Raw genomic sequence first — 23087 nt, 5'->3', positions numbered from 1 at the left:
AGACAAAATGTGGTGTTGATGTAATTGAGCAAATGTTGCAACAGCACACTTGTACCAGAACCACAAGAAGGTGGCCTTTTGTGATTGTTTTTCAATTTACTTGATACAGCTGCACTTAATTATTATTTCATGTGGACACCGAAGCACCCCGAATTTTCTGATGCTAGTGAACGTAAAAGAAAAGGGTTTATGCTCCAACTGACCCAGTCTTTGACCAAGCCATACAAAGAAGAATTACTCAAAATCCAAAGCTTGCATCACTTATAAAGAGGGAAATTGAGTCCTTCGGAATTGGAATAACAAATACTCCACAACCTGCAACTACTGGAGGAAAAAAGCATGATAGATGCCATTTGTGTGATCAGAAATCTGTTAGAAAAACTGAAAATGTGTTCAGTTTGCATCAAATTTGTTTATAATTACCATGGTGAGATGAGTACCATTTATAAATGCTAGAACTGTTAATGTACTTTGTCATATTATACCTGTTTCCAAATTTATTTTTTTTAGTTTCAAATGTTACCTTACACATTGATTATTCAATTTATTATATTGCTTAATATGTCTTATTTTTTCAATTTCAATAAAATAAAACATATACAGTAGTGTGAAAAAAGTGTTAGCCCCCTTCCTGATTTTTTATTCTTTTGCATGTTTGCCACACTTAAATGTTTCAGATCACAAAATAAATTTAAATATTAGACAAAGATAACATAAGTAAACACAAAATGCAGTTTTTAATTGAAGGTCTTTATTATTAAGGGAAAAAGAAATCCAAACCTACAGGGCCCTGTGTGAAAAAGTGATTGCCCCCCCCTTAAAACATAAATTCATCGCGGTTTATCACATGTTTGTGAAGCTTTGTGAGTTCCTTACGCACACACAGGTCTGATTACTACCACACCTGTTCTCAATCAAGAAATCACTTTAATATGGACCTGCCTGACAAAGTGAAGTAGACCAAAAGATCCTTCAAAGCTAGACATCATGCTGTGATCTAAAGAAATTCAGGAATAAATGAGAAACAAAGTAATTGAGATCTATCAGTCTGGAAAAGGTTATATGGACATTTCTAAAGCTTTGGGACTCCAGCAAACCACAGTGAGAGCCATTACCCACAAATGGTGAAATCATTGAACAGTGGTGAACCTTCCCAGGATTGGTTGGCCGACAAAAATTACCTCAAGCGCGCATCGATGACTCATCCAAGAGGTTACAAAAGACCCCACAACAACATCCAGAGAACTGAAGGCTTCACTTGCCTCAGTTAAGGTCAGTGTTCATGTTTCCACCATAAGAAAGAGACTGGGCAAAATGGCATTCATGGCAGAGTTCCAAGACAAAAAACTCCGCTGAGCAAAAAGAACATAAAGGCTCGTCTCAGTTTTGTCAGAAAACATCTTGATGATTGCCAAGACTTTTGGGAGAATACTCTGTGGACTGACGAAACAAAAGTTGAACTTTTTGGAAGGTGTATGTCCCATTACATTTGGCGTAGAAGTAACACAGTATTTCAGAAAAGGAACATCATACCATAACAGTAAAATATGCTGGTAGTGTGATGTTCTGGGGCTGTTTTGCTGCTTCTGGACCTGGACGACTTGTTGTGGTAAATGGAACCATGAATTCTGCTGTCTATCAAAAAATCATGAAGGAGAATGTCCGGCCATCTATTTGTGACCTCAAGTTGAAGCACACTTGGGTTATGCAGTAGGACAATGATCCAAAACACACCAAGCAAGTCCACCTCTGAATGGCTTAAGAAAGACAAAATTAAGACTTTGGAGTGGCCCAGTCAAAGTCCTGATCTTAATCCAATTGAAATGCTATGGCATGACCTTAAAAAGGCGGTTCATGCTCGGAAACCCTTCAATGTGGCTGAATTACAACAATTTTGCAAAGATTAGGGGGCCAAAATTCCTCCACAGCGTTGTAAAAGACTCATTGCCAGTTATCGCAAACGCTTGATTGCAGTTGTTGCTGCTAAGGTGGGACCAACCATTTTTTTGCTCTTTATTTTGTGATTTTTTTTAAATATTTTTACAAGTTTTAATAACTTTTTTTTAGATTTTTTACATTGTCCCAGGATGGGACATCAATATTCCACTGACTGATCGCTGATCTAATACTCTGCAATGTTTCTGCATTGAGGGACATTAGATCACAGCATCTCACACAGGGAGGAGCTTACAGGCCACCGTCCCTGGGTGATCCGTGGCCATCTTTCGGCTCGGGTTCATCATGGAGACCATCAGCACAGCGCAATTGCAATTGCATCATGCCGATGGGAGCAGACACGGAGCTCCCTCCCTCTGCGATGCTCCTCGATGTCACTGTCACTATTGACAGTGCCATCAGGGAGGTTAAAAGCCTGTGATCGGTGCTAGCACTGATCGTGGGCATTGCTGCAGGGTGTCAGCTCTCATATAGAGCTGACACCCGCACTTGATCGTGGCGGAGCTCAGCGTAAGCCCACGCGATCGTGAGGAAGTACATGTATGACGGTTTGCGGGAACGCAGCTCCAGCAGCGCCGTTCATATACTGACAATATTGGGAATGGGTTAATAAAATGCAAAGTGAAGAAACAGAAAATAAATCTTATTCAATGCAAGATTTGGTGCAATCTTTCCATGAAGACTACGTCTGACCAGAATTCTCTGAATATAAATGGGGATAGCTGAGTTTCACTGGTTGCTGCCAAGTTTTAGCTGATAGCAATGAAATCTTCAGATTTTCAAACGAAGTAAGCAAGAGGTCTCTTTCATCTGCTGAACTAAGTTTCCTCAGCCAACCATTCGAGTTTTCCCATTTCCTGATGTCCTCAATGCTCAGAATAAAATCAGATACTTTTTAATTATGCGATACCTTCAGGGAGGCCTCTGATTGGCTTCAAATCTATACTGCAGCAGGATAATGACCTCAAACATACAGCCAATGCCATTAGAGAAACACTCCCGCAAAGATTTTGTTTTAACAAACTGTGCATATGTGTATGTAGTGTAATGTCAGTGTTTTAATATACTCATCTAACGCTACCTTCTCCAGGATCCAGCACCAGTTTGCGCCTCTTCTGAGTGACATCATCACTCTTCAGACTCTCCAGGTCATGCTACGCTCTGTTACCCAGAAATAGGCTCCATACGCTTACACTGTAAGAGAAAATGTAAGAGAAACTTCCAGTTCATTCACAGAGCATAGAGTGATCCGAATAGTCTGAAGTGCGGTGATTGAGAAGAGGAAAACTGTGCTGGACACTGGAGAAGGCAGTGGTAGATGAATATATGAACACACACACACTACAATACATGCACATATACTCAGATTTATTAAACAAAACTTCATGGGAGTGCTTCTTTAAGAATTATCTTCAGCGCAAAGAAGAAAAAGTTCTGGATGTGATGATATGGCTCTCACAGAGCCATAGTTTTAACATCATTGACGCTGTGTGGGTTTGCATGAAGATACAAAAGGATTTGCACAAGCCTACATTCACAGATCTGTGGTTAGTTATCCAAGATATTTGGAACAACCCTCCTGAGTTCCTTTAAAAACTGTGTGCAAGAAGAATTGAAGATTTTTATACTGATTCAAAGACAAAGAGTGTTCTCACCAAACATTTATTTGATTTACATTTCTCTTTTGTTCATTCGATTTGCATTTTCTTAATTGATAAAAATAAACTATTAACACTGCTATTTTTTAACGAATCTTACTTTCTGCATTTTTTCCCACACCTACCTAAACCGTTTACATAGTACTGCATGATAAGTGTTCTTAATATATCCTGGTACATATCCTGGCACATATCTTAAATGGGTTGTCTGGTTAAAACCGAAAAGTCTTCAGTCACTCTGTGTGACTGCAGACTCATGAATCCTCCCAGCGCACGCACTGTGCGCTGTGGTGATTCGCCAGTTTCAGACCCGGGACCGGAGGGTACTCCCAGCCAGTGGGGGCGGCCTCCCTCTCCATACACTTGTCCTCGGCTCAATACAAGTGAAAGGAGCGAGGTCGCGCCCACTGGCCGGGGTTATGTATAACTCATACATACTCTCTGGTCAGGGGTCTGGAACTGGCACTTGGGGGGATTCATAAGTCTGCAGTCACACAGAGTGACTGCAGACTTATTGGTTTTGACCGGACAATCCCTTTTAGTATTGTTTTAACAAGCTATGACCCATTAGCGCAAATTTTCTTTATGCAAACTAGAAATCAGAATTATCCCAAAAGATTGGAATAAAATCTCAATATTGGAAACCTTGTAATTGCTCAGAAAATACACGTGAGAGTATACACGGGAGAGTAGAGAGAAGGAACCCTGCCGACGATAAGAGTTTACACTCTATATCAAAAATAAAGAGAGAAAGGACCCCGCTGATCATAACAGCCTTACACTTTATAGGAGAGAGAGAGACAACCCTGCTGACCATAAGAGCTTACACACTTCAGAAGGGAGAAACTACCCAGTGACTCTGGAGATGGAAATCTCTACCATACAAACTGTGGTCCATGGGAGACCACTGACTGTGATGGCTTAGGTATTGACCATCACTGTATAATGTATGACAATCCATAAGATGTTATAGCAGCAGGGCATTATGGGAAAGCCTGTTCATCAATGAAAAAAAAATCATTTTGAACCAAAATTCAAAAATGAAGTTTGGAAAATAATGGCAAGAATTTTTTTTTTTCACACCACAATATAATCTTAAAAAGTTTGATTTCTCAAAGAGTTTAATCCTCCACGGATCACTCTGCTCATTTCTAGTGCAAACCAATTCTAGCCACTATGGGTTTCATGTATGGTTGAAATAATAATTTATGTAATTTTGACAAGAAATTAAATATTGATGCTATTGGTTGCTTCGGTACCATATGTTCTATTTGATTTTTCATTAGTACGCCTAATCTATCTCCCAGTTCTATCAGGTTATTTAAGATATTCTTATACTCCTGTGTCTTTTTTAATCTCTCATATATGCTTAGTCAGATAATTTCTCAATAAGAGTTTTATAAAGACATATCAGTCTTAACTTTGTGTGCACCTGGAACTCTAATTCTTGAAACACTCAGCAAGCAAGATTGCTAACAAGTTATTTGAAACTTAAAGGGTTGTACAGACTTTCCCATGAGTTATGTCTGATATTGCAGCTCAGTTCTAGGAATTGAATGGATTTAATAGCACTGAACGGCTCCTCTCTATATACAACCTGTGTGCAGGTGTGGCAATGTGTATGTAACAAAATCCTGTGTTTTTTCCAATCCTCTAGAATGAATTTTGCTTAGTGATGTGAGACCTGGCGACTGTGAAGGGCAGTAACGTTACTGGCATCTTTCCTCATCCGAGTCACTGGGTCACACATAGTGCTACGAGACCCGGCGACTCTGAAGAGCAATAACGTAACTGACCTCGTCACCATTCATCAGAGTCGCCGGGTCTTGCTGTGCTATGCATGAAAGGCAATAAAGGGTGCAATTTTAAAATATGTAAAGGGTTGTGAAATTATATATCTGCAGGATATCTATCTATCTATCTATCTATCTATCTATCTATCTATCTATCTATCTATCTATTCTATCTATTTATTATCTACCTATTATATATCTAATATCTTTCTATTATCTAACTATATCTTTATCTAATATAATCCAAAAATGAACTGTGAACTTCTTGTGCTTGGCTGATGCAATTTCCTGGTTCCTTTGAGATGTGTGCATCAAAATCGGATGCCATACGGATGGTCCATGTGCCGACTGCTATTTTCCACATTTATAGACATGCATTTGCGAGTTTCGTCCAATTTATGCATCCATAAGCTGCATGCTGCGATTTGTTCTTCATGCTGAATACAGATGAGAAAAAAATAGCAGATCTGCGCTGCCTGATTGAATAACATTGCTCCGAGTGCAATCCGATTTTTATTGGCCTGCACTCATCCGATTTATACACAAGTGTGAGCAAGGCCTTAACCAGATACAGGACCTCTGTAGCTTGTAATAAGTAGTGTTGAGCCACCCCCGTAGTGTTCGGGTTCGGTTCGGTTCGTCGAACACCGGTATGTTCGCCGAACTGTTCGTCGAACTGTTCGTCGAACACCGTTAAAACCAATGGCAAGCAAGCAAAAACACATAGAAACACATAGAAAACACCTTCAAAGGTGTCCAAAAGCTGACAAACTGCTCAGAAGACACAACTAACACATGGAAAAGTGACAAGTACGTATAGTCATGCGAAAAGAAAAGAGGTGGAGGAGTAAAAGGAGGGGGAGACACAGATATAGGCATGTCATGCCCTTCTAAAATCAAGAAAGGCTGGAGTAAAAATCTAAAATCAGCCTACCAACACCTAGACGTCGTGACAAGAAAATTAAAATAAGAAATATCTTTAGGTAGAATGGCGGTTCCATTCAGAACACTTTCCTAACAAGACGTAGTGGTATCCCCGGTGTGAGTTGGGCCAAAAACGGAACCCAATACATTCGGACTAATCCACCATTTGTCATATCCAAGGGGCAGGTCAGTAAACAACAACATTGACGCGGAAACAAGTACAGTAGTAGATACTGTACATCCTTTGACAAGGCAATCAGGTGGATCAAGAAGTTGGGAAGGGTCATCCTAATGGCCAAAACTGACATTGATGCGGCGTTCCGGTTACTTACTACCTGTGCCTCCGAATAGTGTCCACCTATTGGGCTGCTTCTGGGAAGGAGCATACAATATAGATCGCTGGTTGCCCATGGGGTGGTCCAGATCCTGCTCACTATTTGAGGCGTTTAGTTGCTTCCTCGAATGGGTTGTAATGGACATTTCAAAGGGGGCACATATTATCCATTACCTCTACAACTTCTTATGCCTGGGCCCAAAAGATTCGCCACAGTGTGAATACACGCGGTAGTCCACCTGTGAGAAGTAGAGAGCTGGAGGGAGAGCGGACACCACAGAGCCAAATGGTTAGATGGAGAATGGAAGAAGGAAAGAGGGCGAGGGAGGTAAGGGAGTACAGTGGAAGGCCGACCTGAGCTCCCCCACGTTCCTGCTGGGTGGGGAATAGCTCTGGGAAGAAAAGCCACTTGCGCATCCCTTTGAGGTTACGAGCGCGAGCGGGCAGAGGGACTACGCTGGAGTCCATAGCCGACACGGACAGTCCGTTCCTGCCCGTGAGACCTCCGTGTCGCCAGGTTTGTGCCAGAGCCGCGGTGGACCCTGACGGCCAGCCCCCCTCTCCCAATACTGGTGCCTGTCCGCTGGTGGGTCAAGCCCCCCTGCAGTAGGGGGGGAGTAACATCTACAGAAGAAAGACCATCTTTCAGCCAAACTAAGATGTCTACTTCTTTTCGTGGACAATGTGATGCGATCCCTTTCTTATGGACACGCCCATCACTACAAATTCCAGATGCGGTACAAAAACAGCAGGTGCTTCAATGGATATCAAGTGTTCCTTCAAGTGGGCTCTCCTCCACCTCAACTACAACATCACAAATACTCCAGTCCTCAGAGGTGTCACCCCAATCGCACTTGCTTCCTCACAGCTCCCAAGTCTCCAGCTGCCCGTCTGAGTATGCGGTAACACAGATGGTTGAGTCTGCACAGCTGTTTACTCATACTATAGCCTGGGAAACGGAGGTCTTCTCCAGAGCTTCTGTTAATCCAGATGAGGAAATGATCTGCACTGATGCCCAGAATCTTTATGAGTCAGATCCAGGACCAGATGAAGAAGGTTCTGAGCATAATGTAGACCCTCGTTCCCAAACTGTAACTCCTGTTGGTGGAGACAATGAGGAAGACGATGATGAGACTCAAATACCTGATTGGAGCGACAACTTGACTTTTCGGTCAGGGCAGGAAGAGGTTGGCTCTGAGGACGACGGGTGTGAGAACACACAGGGTGAGGATGACGAGGTGGGAGATCCCACTTACTGTCAACCAACAGTCAGCCAGTCGATGAGGTCAGCAGAGGAGGTGGAGGAGGATGCTATTGACGACGATGTTAGGTTGCGCCTTCCTGGACAGAGACGGAGTACTGGAAGCACGTCAACAACTGCATGCTCAACCACAACTCTGCTTCTGACCACAAGTCGTGGTGGCTCTTCAGGTCGCATGGGCTCTAAGCCTTGCATAGCCTGGGCATTTTTTCAGAAGGATAAGGATGACCCAACTCGTGTTATCTGTAATATTTGTCACCAAATGCTAAGTAGAGGCCAAAAAATCCATAGTTTGAGTACTTCATGCATGAACCGTCACATGGATATGAAGCATAAGTTGCAGTGGGAAGCTCACTGTGCTACAATGCAGCCTAGCGTGCCGTCCAACCACTGTCTGTCCCATCTTGTGCATCCGCGGCCTCTTCATCCTCTGTGACTGGAGGGACAGCAGTCACACATGTTTTTGGACACAGACCTGCCACCTCTTTACCCACAACAGCCAGTGTGATTGGCAGGTCATCATTTCATTTGGAAGTGGAAACACCAGCTGGTGTTGAGCGCTCTCCGACATTGAGAGCATCACTTTTGGATCAAGGCAACCTAACTTTTCCGCCTGCATCTTCCTCACAGACCGGCAGTTTTCCGGGGACTCCCTACTCAACCCCGTCTAAGCACAAGAGCCAGCCCTCGGTCCCTCAGATGTGGACAAGTAAAAGACCATTTCCTCCTAGCCATGACAAAGCTAAGAGGTTGAATTTCACCATCTGCAAGCTGTTGGCTACAGAAATGCTGCCTTTCCGCCTGGTGGACACAGAGGATTTTCGAGACCTTATGTCCGTCGCAGTGCCCCAGTACCAGATGCCCAGTCGGCACTACTTCTCAAAGAAAGGTGTGCCTGCGCTACAGCAGCATGTCGCACACAACATCACCGCTTCTTTAAGAAATTCTGTGCGTAACAGGGTGCATTTCACCACAGACACTTGGACGAGTAAGCATGGACAGGGGAGTTACATGTCGCTGACTGGGCAAGGGGTAACTATGTTGACAGCAGGACAAGGGGCTGCTGTCCAAGTCTTGCCGTCCCCACGAGTTGTGCGTCAATCCTCTTTATCTAGAAGTTCCTCCACTGCTTCTGCCTCCTCAACCTCCTCTCGGTCCTCCACCTGCACCCAAAGCCTGTCTGGTAATGCCACCCGCTTTCTAACTGCGCAGAAGGAATCCTGCACACCTCCATACTATGCTGGCAGCAGGGCTCAACGGCATGAGGCGGTGTTTACTTTGAAATGTCTGGGAAATGTGAGTCACACAGCTGAGGAGTTGTGGTCAGCTCTGGAGACCCAGTTTCATAAATGGTTTTCTCCACTGGACCTGCAACCAGGGAAGGCCGGGTGCGACAATGCTGCAAACCTGGGTGCGGCCCTTCACTGGGGCAATGTCACACAAGTGCCTTCAATGGCTCACGTGTTGAACCTGGTTGTCCAGCAATTTTTAGCCCACTATCCCGGACTAGATAGCTTTCTGCAGAGGGCACGGTCGCTGTGTGCTCACTTCCGCCGTTTGCATCCCGCAGCTCAGCGACTTACATCTCTACAGAAGTCGTTGGGCCTGCCAGTTCACCGGCTGAAATGCGATGTGTCGACACGGTGGAATTCAACTCTGCACATGTTGCAGCGACTGTGGCAGCACCGACAAGCCCTGGTGCAATACGTTCTGACGTATAGCCTGGGCCAACGAGATTCAGAGGTGGGGCAAATCATGCTGCAGGAGTGGTCTCAGATCAGGGACCTATGCACCCTTGTGCACAGTTTTGAAATGGCGACAAAGATGTTTAGTGCTGACGATGCCATTATCAGCATGACTATTCCGGTGATCTACATGCTGGAGCACACGTTAAACAGAATTCAGAGTCTGGTGGTGGGACAAGAGGAGGTAGAGGAAGTAGAGGAGGAGTCGTATGCGGAAGGGATAACATCTCCAAGGTCCAGACGGTCGGCAGCACCAAGGCGGCAGGCATGGGAGGGTGGGGAGAGGGATTAACCAGGGCGCATGGTAGCAGCCAAACTGTTGAGGAAGGTGCAGGAGCCGAGGAAGAAGTGGAGGACGAACTGGCGATGGGCATGGAAGACTCAACAGATGAGGGAGACCTTGATCACACTTCTGTTGTGCGAGGTTGGGGGGAGAGGGCAGAGGAAGGAAGCATGATTCTTACCTCGCTACCAACACAATAAGGACTTGGTCCTCCTGGATGCGCAAGACACATGAGTGCCTTCTTGCTGCACTACCTGCAACATGACCCTCGGATTGTCAGAATTTGAAGTAATCCTGACTACTGGGTTGCCACACTCTTAGATCCCCGGTACAAAAGTAAATTTGCCGAAATAATTCCTGCCATAGAAAGGGATTCACGCATGCAGAAGTATCAGCAGAGGCTGTTGCAGAATCTTACATGTGCTTTTCTAACTTGCCAACCGTGGGACTGTCGAGTCTTCATCTCTCAAACCGTAACAGTAACACAGTATCTGCTGGTAACAGCAATTTTGTGGAATCGTTTCACCACTTTTTTAGACCATCCTTTGCAAGGCCACAGGAGACAAGAAGTCTGACACATAGTCAACGCCTAGAGAGGATGGTACAGGAGTATCTCCAAGTGAACATCGAAGCCATGACTGTGTCACTGGACCCTTGCTCATTTTGGGCTTCTAATCTGGAAAAATGTCCGGAGCTCTCCACTCACGCCTTGGAGATCTTGTCATGCCCTGCAGCCAGCATTCTCTCTGAACGTGTGTTCAGCGCTGCTGGTGGTGTGCTGACAGATAAGCGCACGTGGCTGTCCACTGAGAATGTAGACAGACTCACGTTCATAAAGATGAACAAATCATGGATCCGCAAGGACTTTTCTACCCCTTTGTCATGCTGGGGAGACTAAAAGCTTGAGGATTTGGTAAAATCACCTCACCAACTGTTTTAAGCAACTCTGGGGCAATTGATGCCACTTAAGTGGTGTCTGTGCCACAATTTTTGGAAAAAATGGAGACTCTTTTTGGAGTCCCCCTGCTGTGTTTTAAGTGACGTTGGCATCGTCAATTCCAGGTGGGTTGGGTCGCTCCCCACCCCCCCTTTTAACCGTAAGAAACTACATACACTATGGCTTGGGGTAACACAGATGGTTGAGTCTGAAGAGCTGTTTACTCAGAGGTCTGCTCCAAAGCTTCAGTGTCTGCTAGTCAGCGTAGTAGCCCAGCTCTGAAGCAAGCTACACTGCCTGTGTATCTAATAAGAATTTTTAACTGCATCTAGCCTAGGCAGACTGTGGGGACCCCCTACCAAACCCAGACGCTCAGCCCCCCTACCGCCCCCCTTTCCTTGACAATACAATAATGTAACTCTTACAACTGGATGGGTGAGGATCGGTCACAGCTTTATTAACTCTTTATACTCATTCCATTAGAAAGGCATTTTATTTCGAAAATAATTCAGCTTGTTACAGCATGCCCTGTGTCTCCACACCGGCAAGTTGGCCAACAAGTGTAACTCTCCAAACATGTCCTTTCTATTTCCAGACCACGGAGGATCCTGCGTACTTGTATGCAGGACTCTGACCCCCATCCATCACTCTTAACGCTTGTTCCACTCTGTCCTGGAGTCCTGACAGGAATATGTCCAGTCCAATATCCATTAAGTGAACACAGTCAGGCCGTATGAGGCCTGCGTTATCTCCTTCCAGTTGTCGGTGTCGTATCACTACACCGCCTCTGTCTCTTCTAAATTTTGCCATCCGAATATTTATTACCCGCCTTGTCCGTGTGATGTCTCGCGCACCTTGCCATACCGCTATCGGCACAAACTCTGACCATACTATAGTTAGTTTTGTGAAAAATTCTCTGAAGCGCTCAGTGTCTAGTTTCATTATTGCCATTAGTTATGCGCTCTTGTGATGACCTAGGTCGTTTCCCCTGGCCTGTATAACTAAGATGACTGGTCTTCTTACCTCTCTCCCTACCTTGATTACCTACATTAGTACCTGTGGCCATTGCAGGCCTCTAATACCTCTCCAGTTTAAATATGTGTTATGAAACTCTAATTTCCTCCCGCCTGGGCGGACTTTCGCCCTTTTTTCTGCCCAATATATATACGAGTGGCCTATCACCCACACTGTTGGCTTAGCGTCACCTGTAAAAGAAACAAACCAAGTTAGGATAACAAGTCCGGTCTTATGTATCTCGCCAAACACGTGGATCGCCATCTCCCTATCCTCTGAACTTCCGTTTCTGACAGTCCTGCTCTTGCTGCTTCCATGGCCGCGCCTATGCTGAATGAGTGTGTCCCGTACTCTTTGGGGTGGTTCCCTGCCGATGTTAGGCATTTATTAAATATAGCTTGGAACTGGTATCTTGATAATGGCGTTCCATCAATGTGTGATAGGAAGAAATTACTTTGTGATCAGATGGTTATATATGTTTTTACTATTGTTACCCGACTCAGTGTACCATTTGTGGGTTGTAGAAGTACCCAAGTGCACCTGCCCGCTGGAGCCGTTTTCGATTTGCGTATGCGTAGACGTATTGCATTATTGGTTATGATTACGTCCTGGTGTAATAAGCCTCCACTGGTGGTAATTTTTGGATTGAGTGACCAATTCTCTTATGCATAGCGCCCCGAAGAAGGCGATCGCAAATGCAGTAGACAGTAGTGTTGCTTCAAATTGTGAGTGTCATGTTAATGGTGTTAGGAATATGATGTAAGAAATCAGTTCTAGTGACACGGGACGGGACGTCTACACTCCTGACTTGGCTGACCCCTTTTCCACCCTTTTATGGATTGTCTGATGATGAATCTCTTTGTCACATCTCCCCAATTCAGTAGTTGGAAGTGAAATGCTACTCCGGTCAGACACCGCTGCGCTGACGCCTCTGGTATGCCCCTCATCATTAGCTGGTGGAGAAATTCTATGGTGACTTGTAATCTGGCTTGTTCACATTGGTCAACCAGTCTGCCTGCTACAAGTCGTGTCCACTCTTCCCATGCCTTACTGTATGCTTGCCACGTCGACGGGGCAACTGACGCTCTGATTAATGGCATCAACTATTCGCCACTAGATCCCATAGGGAGGGTGGGCAACTGTTGCCGATGGGTGGGCGTTGGGGAGGAGCTCTGTGAAAATCTGCCAATTGAATTGTGGTAAAGCGTTAGCAGCAGCGTTAGACCAGTCAGCATCGTGGCTAGCGCGGAAACATACATTGTGTTTTAGGCACAGGAATGCTAGCCGGCATAGTAGGCCTAGCACTGGGAGAGACAATGATGCCATCTTATTAATGCAATGCGCTAGGCTGGTGTTTTTTGTTATGAAGCGTATATTTTTGTTAGCCAGGCGTGCGCCCCATATTTCTATTGCTACCACTATTAGGAAGAAAAATTATTTTCCGGGCTAGATGCAGCTAAAAATTATTATTAATTTCAAAGCTGGTGGAGCTTGGTATAGATGGCCTAATACAATGAGTACCACACATTGCTACTATGCCCAAAATTATTTTCCGGGCTAGATGCAGCTAAAAATTATTATTAATTTCAAAGCTGGTGAAGCTTGGTATAGATGGCCTAATACAATGAGTACACACACTGCTACTATGCCCAAAATTATTTTCCGGGCTAGATGCAGCTAAAAATTATTATTAATTTCAAAGCTGGTAGAGCTGGGTATAGATGGCCTAATACAATGAGTACCACACGCTGCTACTATGTCCAAAATTATTTCCCGGGCTAGATGCAGCTAAAAATTATTATTAATTTCAAAGCTGGTGGAGCTTCTTATAGATGGCCTAATACAATGAGTACCACACACTGCTACTATGCCCAAAATTATCTTCGGGGCTATATGCAGCTAAAAATTATTATTAATTTCAAAGCTGGTGGAGCTTGGTATAGATGGCCTAATACAATGAGTACCACACACTGCTACTATGCCCAAAATTATTTTCCGGGCTAGATGCAGCTAAAAATTATTATTAATTTCAAAGCTGGTGGAGCTTGGTGTAGATGGCCTAATACAATGATTACCACACACTGCTACTATGCCCCAAATTATTTTTCGGGCTAGATGCAGCTAAAAATTATTATTAATTTCAAAGCTGGTGGAGCTCGGTATAGATGGCCTAATACAATGAGTACCACACACTCCTACTATGCCCAAAATTATTTTCCGGGCTAGATGCAGCTTAAAATTATTATTCATTTCAAAGCTGGTGGAGCTTTGTATATATGGCCTAATACAATGAGTACCACACACTGCTACTATGCCCAAAATTATTTTCCGGGCTAGATGCAGCTAAAAATTATTATTAATTTCAAAGCTGGTGGAGCTTGGTATAGATGGCCTAATACAATGAGTACCACACACTGCTGCAATGCCCAAAATTATTTTCCTGGCCAAATGCAGCTAAAAATTATTATTAATTTCAAAGCTGGTGGAGCTTGGCATAGATGGCCTAATACAATGAGTACCACACACTGCTACTATGTCCAAAATTATTTTCCGGGCTGGATGCAGCTAAAAATTATTATTAATTTCAAAGCTGGTGGAGCTTGGTATAGATGGCCTAATAGAATGAGTACCACACACTGCTACTATGCCCAAAATTATTTTCCAGTCTAGATGCAGCTCAAAACTATTATTAATTTCAAAGCTGGTGGAGCTTGGTATAGATGGCCTAATACAATGTGTACCACACACTGCTACTATGCCCAAAATTATTTTCCGGGCTAGATGCTGCTAAAAATGATTATTAATTTCAAAGCTGGTGGAGCTTAGTATAGATGGCCTAGTAGAATGAGTACCACACACTGCTACAGGCCCAAAATTATTTTCCAGGCAAGATGCAGCTAAAAATTATTAGTAATTTGAAAGCTGGTGGAGCTTAGTATAGATGGCCTAATAGCATGAGTACCACACACTGCTACAGGCCCAAAATTATTTTCCAGGCAAGATGCAGCTAAAAATTATTAGTAATTTGAAAGCTGGTAGAGCTTAGTATAGATGGCCTAATAGAATGAGTACCACACACTGCTACAGGCCCAAAATTATTTTCCAGGCAAGATGCAGCTAAAAATCATTAGTAATTTGAAAGCTGGTGGAGCTTAGTATAGATGGCCTAATAGAATGAGTACCACACACTGCTACTATGCCCAAAATTATTTTCCAGGCAAGATGCAGCTAAAAATTATTAGTAATTTGAAAGCTGGTTGAGCTTAGTATAGATGACCTAATAGAATGAGTACCACACTCTGCTACTATGCCCAAAATGATTTTACAGGCAAGATGCATCTAAAAATTATTAGTAATTTGAAAGCTGGTGGAGCTTAGTATAGATGGCCTAATAGAATGAGTACCATACACTGCTACTATGCCCAAAATTATTTTACAGGCAAGATGCAGCTAAAAATTATTAGTAATTTGAAAGCTTGTGGAGCTTAGTATAGATGGCCTCATAGAATGAGTACCACACACTGCTAATATGCCCAAAAGGTTTTACTTGGCTAGGTGCAGTAAAAAATTTGTATTACATACACAGGTGGTGTAGCTTGCAACACAGATAGGCTACTCCACTGACTAACACACACTGCTAATATGCCAAAAAGTTTTTTTTGGCTAGGTGCAGTAAAAAATTTGTATTACATACACAGGTGGTGTAGCTTACAACACAGATAGGCTACTCCACTGACTAACACACACTGCAAGAGCCCCAAAAGAATTTGCTTAGCTAGATTTAGCCAAATGCTGTGAAAAACACTTGCACAGCACTAAAACAGACCTGCCTGGCAAAAACTGATAGGAACTGATGTAACCTAGCCCTCAAAAGGGCTGCAATTACAACTAGTCACTACTAGAGATGAGCGGTGTTCGACTAGAACTGTTCGCCAATCTCAAATTCGAGCTGTTTTGGGTGGTGTTCGAGTTGTTCGACGAACCCGAACGATTTGCAAAAAATTCGGCTGTTCGAGGTTATGTTCGATAACTGTTCGTGCACCAAAAGCGTGTCCTGCATGTCTGGCGCTATTTAGAGCACCAATCATGCAGGGATTGTCTGCCACTCACTGTAATGCCACAGCCATGGAGGTTGTGGCATTACAGTGATTGCCCAAATCGATGGGAACAGTGCCAACAGTGAAACATGAAAAGCCGGCAATTCAGCAGCGGCATACACCGGTACCCGACAATTTAGAACCGAAAGAATAGAGCTTCACACATAGATTAGATAGATATAAACATGTCAGCCACATATATACGAAGTACAGTGAAAGTGTTGCTTACTGTACTTGTCATTTAGCGTAAAGGATTTATCAAAAAAAATAATAGTGTTTTCATGCACCGTCTCTTTAAGAAAGCCGGCCGGCAATTCAGCATCTGTACCCGACAATTTATAACAGACAGAATAGAGCTTCACACATAGATTAGATAGATAGAAACATGTCAGTCACATATATATGAAGTACAGTGATAGTGTTGGTTACTGTACTTGTCATTTAGTATTAAAATAAAGGATTTATTATTAAAAAAATTGGCGTGGGGGTCCCCTTAATTTTAGGCTCTAGTGGAGGTTAAGCAGACAGCTGGGGCAGATGTTTGAAGCCTGGGAAGGGGGTAATACCCACGGAGCTTCCCAGGCTACTAATATCAGCCCCCAGCTGAATACATAGCCTTTACTAGCTATTAAAATGGGGGACCCCCCCCAAAAAAATGACGTGGGGTCCCCCCTAGTTTAATAGCTAGCAAAGGCTAGGCAGACAGCTGGGGGCTGATATTAATAGCCCAGGAAGGGGGCCTGTCATCTCGATGTAGCAGAGCTGAAGCTGTCGTTGGAACCATGGAAAGGTAAGGATGAGGTTGCTTTATTATTTTTCTTTTATTGCAGGAGATCGTTGGCTTCAGCTGGAATGGGCGTGATGGTAAGTATGGTTTAATTTAGAACAATAAAGGATTGTGTCTTTATTTCAATTAAAGGACTTTATTCTGGGTGTTTGTGTTTTCTTTTAACTTTGACTATGGGGTTAGTAATGGGGGTGTCTTATAGACGCCTCTCCATTACTAACCTGGGCTTGATGTCAGCTGGCATTATAAGCTGACATCAACCCCAGCCCTATTACCCCCTGCCACCGCTACAGGGCAGCGTGGAAGAGCGAGGCTAAGTGCCAGAATTGGCGCATCCTATGAATGCGCCATTTCTGGGGCGGCTGATGGCTGGTGTTTCTAGCCTGGGAGGGGGCCAATATTCATGGCTCCCTTCCTGGGCTATTAATATCAGCCCCCAGCTGTCTGCCTAGCCTTTGCTAGCTATTAAATTAGGGGGGACCCCACGTCATTTTTTTGGGGGGTCCCCCATTTTAATAGCTAGTAAAGGCTATGTATTCAGCTGGGGGCTCATATTAGTAGCCTGGGAAGCTCCGTGGGTATTACCCCCTTCCCAGGCTTCAAACATCTGCCCCAGCTGTCTGCTTAACCTCCGCTAGAGACTAAAATTAAGGGGAACCCCACGCCAATTTTTTTTAATAATAAATCCTTTATTTTAATACTAAATGACAAGTACAGTAACCAACACTATCACTGTACTTCATATATATGTGACTGACATGTTTCTATCTATCTAATCTATGTGTGAAGCTCTATTCTGTCTGTTATAAATTGTCGGGTACAGATGCTGAATTGCCGGCCGGCTTTTTTAAAGAGACGGTGCATGAAAACACTATTATTTTTTTAAATAAATCCTTTACACTAAATGACAAGTACAGTAAGCAACATTGTCACAGTACTTCATATATATGTGACTGACATATTTCTATCTATCTAATCTATGTGTGAAGCTCTATTCTGTCTGTTATAAATTGTCGGGTACAGATGCTGAATTGCCGGCCGGCTTTTTTAAAGAGACAGTGCATGAAAACACTATTATATTTTTTAATAAATCCTTTACACTAAATGACAAGTACAGTAAGCAACACTGTCACTGTACTTCATATATATGTGACTGACATGTTTCTATCTATCTAATCTATGTGTGAGGCTCTATTCCTTCTTGTCTAAATTGTCGGGTACCGGTGTATGCCGCTGCTGAATTGCCGGCCGGCTTTTTTAAAGAAAGCGTCTTCTGAGCAGTTTGTCAGCTTTTGGACACCTTTGAAGGTGTTTTCTATGTGTTTCTATGTGTTTTTGTTTGCCTGCCATTGGTTTTAACGGTGTTCGACGGTGTTCTAAGGTGTTCGACGAACAGTTCGACGAACAGTTCCTCGAACATCCCGGTGTTCGACGAACCGAACCGAACCCGAACACTACGGGGGTGGCTCAACACTAGTCACTACTCCCAACCTATCTGTCAATTTAAGCGCACAGACCTGCCTGCTAAAAGTCGTAGGAAATGCTGTAACCTAGCCCTCAAAAGGGCTGCAATTAGAACTTGTCCCTACTCCCAAGCTATCTGTCTATATCAGATAAAATTTGCTTGCAATTCACACAGTTATACTGTATAGCGCGCACACAGCAGCAGCGGTGCCGTCTAACACTCAGCTGCAGTAGTGAGAAAATGGTGGCGACGGGGAAAATGGCTGGGTCTTATAGGGCAAGGACATGTCACATACACAGCCAATGACACATGCCCTTGCTTGTGCGAAAAAAAGCACTTCGCTCCGTGTGTGCACTGCTGATAGGCTGACAGACTGCACCTCCCCACTGTAAATGCGGGAAAGAGAAAAAAAAATGGAAATCTTCATTATTTCTGCAGAGATCCATCCCATGCCCCTCCCCCCGCCCCGCTGTACACTCAAACTGTGTATTAGCATTGATTATCAGCATTACTGTGAAAAAATCCAGTTACGATTTTGGTGCACGAACAGTTATCGAACATAACCTCGAGCAGCCGTATTTTTTTCAAACCGTTCGGGTTCATCAAACGGCTCGAACACTGCCCAAAACAGCTCGAATTTGAGATTGGCGAACAGTTCGATTCGAACACCGCTCATCTCTAGTGATAAGCTGCAGTGATCAGGTGACTTGAACGCATTTCAGTCCTCTGAATCTCCAGTATAGCTTTTGCTAATGTTTGCTTAGCCCATGGAAACTGCATTCACATTTGTATGCACAATTTTATAATTCTGTTGCTGAAAAGGTTCAAAAAACTAATTAGAAGAAGTGTTCATATGCACAGTGTTTTATTCACTAATTAGACATGATAAATATTCTTTTGGTCTGTATTTTTCAAAAGTCTGCTAGTTTCCTTATTATCCCGTGATTATCCTTTCTAGGCAATGTACTGGATTGCACTAAAATAGGTCAATCTTGATTACTCTACTTTCGTTTTCCTCCTTTAGTTTCCCAAATTTGGTAATTAGTTTAACTCATCATTGTGTCCATTAACCTTAATGAAGGAAGTTAATGACCAATTTCCATTCAGTTATAATCTTTGGCAGCACACACACAAATATTTGTTTAATATTTGAGTAATGAAAAGGTTGATGGCTAAGAAAGCATAGCTAATAGTGATGAGCGAGCGTGCTCGCAACTGCTCGGTACTCGTCCGAGCATCTCACTGCTCAAGTTGCTCGGCGAGTACTTCCAGGATGCTCAAGCGGAAGCTCTGGTCCCCCCCCCGCATGTTTGATGCTCTTTAGACAGCGAATAAACATGCATGGATTGCCTGCCACTCACTGTAATGCCATAGCCATGTTGTTGTGATCTTAAAGTGATTGGCTGGCCACACAGCATTATTGGGTCTATATAACACCCGGGACCCTATGCTCGTCACAGTCTACCCCGAAAACAAACAGAGTAGGGAGAGGTGCTGCTGAGTGAGGGAAAGAATTGGCGGTTTATTATTTAGGTATACGTATTACAAAAGCTAGATATATATCCTTCTAAGGACTAATCCAGCAGCATATATTAATCCTGGTGATAGCAGGAGTTAGGCAGGCAGAGTATGTGGACACTGTATATTGCAGAATAGGGTTCATTGCACGTTCTGTCTGCTGCTGCTATTACAGATATCCATAGCACTACATATCCGGGCTAATATACTTTTTGCTCTTAATCCTGATTATATGCTTAAAAAGCAATATAATACACCATTTTAACTGCTCCATTTGCTTGTTAGCAGCATATAGCCAGATTTGGTTGATTTTATTCACATTGCTGTAATGTGAAAGCAGAGAAACTTGGCCATTATGAGACGTGATCAGATATTACTGCGGTAATAATGGTGACCTTTGGTGGAGCATGCCAAATATTACACTTCAGTTAAAGTCTGACAGTTGTGTGTTGTTCAACCTATTCACACTTAGTCACAGACCAATAACATATTACAAGGCCACTGTCTAAAACCGTGGATCAGACGTGATCCCATATTACTGCGGTAATAATCATCACCACATTTTTTGGAGCGTGCCAAATATTACACTCCAGTTAAAGTCTGCCAGTTTTGTGTTGTTCAACCTATTCACACTTAGTTGTTGACCAATACCATATCTCTAACACCACTGCCTAAATCCGTGGTCATCACACATAATCTGATATTACTGCGGTAATATTCATCACAATTTTTGCAGCGTGCCAAATATTACACACCATTTAAAGTCTGCCAGTTATGTATTGTTCAAACCTATTTACACTTGGTCACTGACCAATAGCATATCTGTGAACAATGTTGTCAGAATATTATGCCATTTTTACGGACTGACAATAAAACATACAAAAACGAAGCTGAAATGGATTTTTCTGTTAGAAATGTTAAGAAACATTTTTTGCAGGGTGATGACTTGCATAAAAGGCCAAATAAATAACAAAAAAATGGACTGTGGAAGAGATTTATGCAACCAGAATGAATACTCATCTTGAGCTGATGATACCACCTAGCAGCAACTGTCCCTATTGTAAATGCATCTAACAGCGATATCAATAGGGAATAGAATAGATATGTATTTTTTTTCTGCAGCACCAGAAGCACGCAGTATAAGGCCATAATACCTGGCTGGATTGGTGTAATACACTATCCATACTGTGTAAGGCAGCGCTAGACATCATAATGGGGGATACTCGCTGCACAGGGTAAATTAGGCACACGTGCAATGTCCTTCCGGTATTTTCTCAATACAGCAGTTTATTATCTTATCATAAACCGCATATCACACAGTCCTTCTTAGTATATCACCGGCATGTTTACACACTTCACATCCGGGAGTCTCTCAAGTAGCAGACAGGCCCAATTGGCCCAAGTTACAGCCTTCAGCAAGGTAACACTATAGCAATGTCTATAGCAGTGTCCATATAACAAAGTGTATTACCTTTGCCAGGTTTAGTTGCTGCAGTCCATTTAATCCGCCACCACTGTGGCTTTAAGGCTTTCCCAGGTGGGGGTCTCTAGCCGTCGTCCCGTCTAAGGCTACTGGAATGTTTCACTCACACCCATCCAGTCTGCGCCTTTCCGGATTCTTCACCAAGCCTCTGCCTTCCAAGGCCACTGGCATCTACTCAAGATCCAGGCTCGACCTTTCAGGCTGCCAGGCTTCACAGTATCACGGTGTCCCACACACACAGGGAACAGGCCTCACGCCCAACACACCGAACACACCTGTCTTCCATCAAGCAGGGTTTATATATGCATCCCGTGCACACACACACACATACTGACAGGACCTTGCTGATGTCACAGTCATGTGATCAGACAGACATTCTGTGCGTGCAGGACCTGTGCTATGTCACAGTCATGTGACCAGTCACCTGAGGGGGAAGGTACATGGTCAGGTAAAACTCATCCTGGACCATTACCGTAATGCCAGCAAGTCGCTGCATTACAACTGTGATAGCTCACGTGTAAACAAATTTCAATTAAGACAGGTAATATTCTAGAATATAGAATCTTTTTGAATTGTCATTCCCATTATTAAGCAGTGGGTCTCCTATACTGTTATTGCGTATGCAGCAATTTCAAGAGCTGTCAAAATTAGGACTCACTCCAATACACATTTGAAGAGACGTAAAAAAAAAAAAAAAACTAACTATAAAAACACAGCAGGATCTTTAGTATAAAAGCCAGACTCACCAATGTAACCTCAATGTTATCACATTCTACAGCTCCTGCACCTTCTCCTCCTCTTTGGCCTCCATCTCCAAAATGACCATATCAGTCGCAAGCTGGAGGCACTGCAGTACTGCCTTGGCCAAGTGGCAACAGGCTATGCTGAAGATAATATGCTTAGGTGACAAACTGCACTCCGCTTCAGAGTTGTTGAAGGCTGTAACAGAGCAAGCAGATCTGTGGCACTCACCACTGAACATACAGCTAGGCATGGTCGCATGTGACAATGGTCGGAACCTGATGGTGGTTCTGAGGCTTTGCAACCTCGCACACGTACAATGCCTGGCCCGTTTGAGCAACCAGTGCGGCATGCAAGCCTCAGATATGGCTCAACTCTGTGAACAGGAAAAATAAAGCTGGACTCATCGAGTGGATGAGGAGCTGTAATGTATCACTGGTGCAAGAGAATGGACAAAGAAAATATGGTGGCCCCCCCCTCCAGGTTGGGTTGTTGAAGCTCCTCCACTTAGTTCTGAAATTTTTATTGGCAATATTCCTCAGGAGATATATGAAGATGAATTGATACCCCTATTTCGGTCTGTGGGAAAGCTGTGTGAGTTTCGCTTAAAGATAACCTTCAGAGACCTAAACCGTGGCTTTGCTTATGCACGGTATTTCTCAAAATGCATTGCAGATCAGGCCATTGCCCAACTCTGTAGTCATGCAATTCAAGGCGAAAAGATCTTTGTGTGCCGAAGCACTGAGAAGTGTGAGCTGATGTTGGACGAGCTGCCATTGTTTATGGAACAAGCTGCATTAGAGGACTTCATGGGAGAAATGACAGCCGGAGTAGATACAGTTTCCCTCTATGCCAGTCCTTTCACCCACCTAAAGAATAATTGCTGTGGTGAAATACAACTGTCACAGAGAAGCAGCTCTGGCTAAGAAAAGTCTGTGTAAAGGTTCCCGGACACTCTATGGCTGCTTTTTTTACTGTGAACTGGCTCCAGCAATCTATAAGACTTAAGATCTGCAATCTGGCACCTTGACAAAGCCCAATTCTGTTCTCCTTCTGATATCTAACAAACAGGTCATGCTGGAGAAACCTGC

General features: G+C 43.5%; 1 pseudogene; it reads left to right on the top strand.

Annotated features, from left to right (window-relative positions):
* Positions 1-339: 339 nt before the first annotated feature.
* Positions 340-23004, top strand: LOC141258540 (dead end protein homolog 1-like; annotated as a pseudogene).
* Positions 23005-23087: the final 83 nt, after the last annotated feature.

Source organism: Phyllobates terribilis, unplaced genomic scaffold, assembly GCF_046119375.1.
Source record: "Phyllobates terribilis strain yellow unplaced genomic scaffold, ASM4611937v1 Scaffold_3__8_contigs__length_932513732, whole genome shotgun sequence".
Taxonomy (NCBI): domain Eukaryota; kingdom Metazoa; phylum Chordata; class Amphibia; order Anura; family Dendrobatidae; genus Phyllobates; species Phyllobates terribilis.
The sequence above is the reverse complement of the archived record's forward strand: the minus strand, read 5'-3'. Positions and strand labels throughout refer to the sequence as shown.